The sequence below is a fragment of the Penaeus monodon genome, chromosome 28 (genome assembly GCF_015228065.2).
Source record: "Penaeus monodon isolate SGIC_2016 chromosome 28, NSTDA_Pmon_1, whole genome shotgun sequence".
In the NCBI taxonomy this organism is placed as follows: domain Eukaryota; kingdom Metazoa; phylum Arthropoda; class Malacostraca; order Decapoda; family Penaeidae; genus Penaeus; species Penaeus monodon.
In genome coordinates, this window is record NC_051413.1 from 34,853,169 (window position 1) to 34,853,764 (window position 596).

A 596-nucleotide genomic window follows, 5' to 3' on the forward strand; every position below is an offset into this window, starting at 1 on the left:
ATGAGTCAGTACTGTCAATACAGCAGAATTCAAGAATTCCACAGTGCTCACGCACAACCGGAACTCCCGGTAAAATAATGCACCTTTGTCATATATGAAAAGTGTCTCAGATTTCATCAAAGTAATTATAACATTAACTTCTTTTTACTTATTTTTCCTTGAATAACATGTTATATATCACATGAAATAAGACCTATGAAACACAGTCTATTAATTTGTAGAAATATCTAGACCAGTGCTGACCATCACCGAATACCCAGAAATTCCGACAACGAACTCATTTCATTTCAAAAGAATATAGCATAAGTAACCAAACTTTGTGCTCTTTCTGTTTCAGCTTCTTCAATATGCTGTAAAGCCCCATAATGATGACAGAGGCATGTATCAAGTTGTGAAAATAGAGCTTTGAGTAAATAATCTGACAGATGAGGTGATATAAGAATTCCCAAGTTGTAGGAGAAATAACAGAAGTTTGCAGCCAATCACACTTTGTTCATTTATTGATTCTGACGACTATTATTGCTACATTAGGTTATCAGAAAATTAATATGGCGTCCACTGATACCAAATTTGATGTGTTTTTTCTTAACAACATT

At 33.7% G+C, this 596-nt stretch overlaps 1 protein-coding gene across 1 annotated transcript in view; it reads right to left on the bottom strand.

Annotated features, from left to right (window-relative positions):
• LOC119591548 (ADP-ribosylation factor-like protein 2) overlaps positions 1–596 on the bottom strand; it is a 7,835-nt gene that overhangs the window by 6,447 nt on the left and 792 nt on the right. The gene's annotated exons all lie outside the window — the stretch shown is intronic.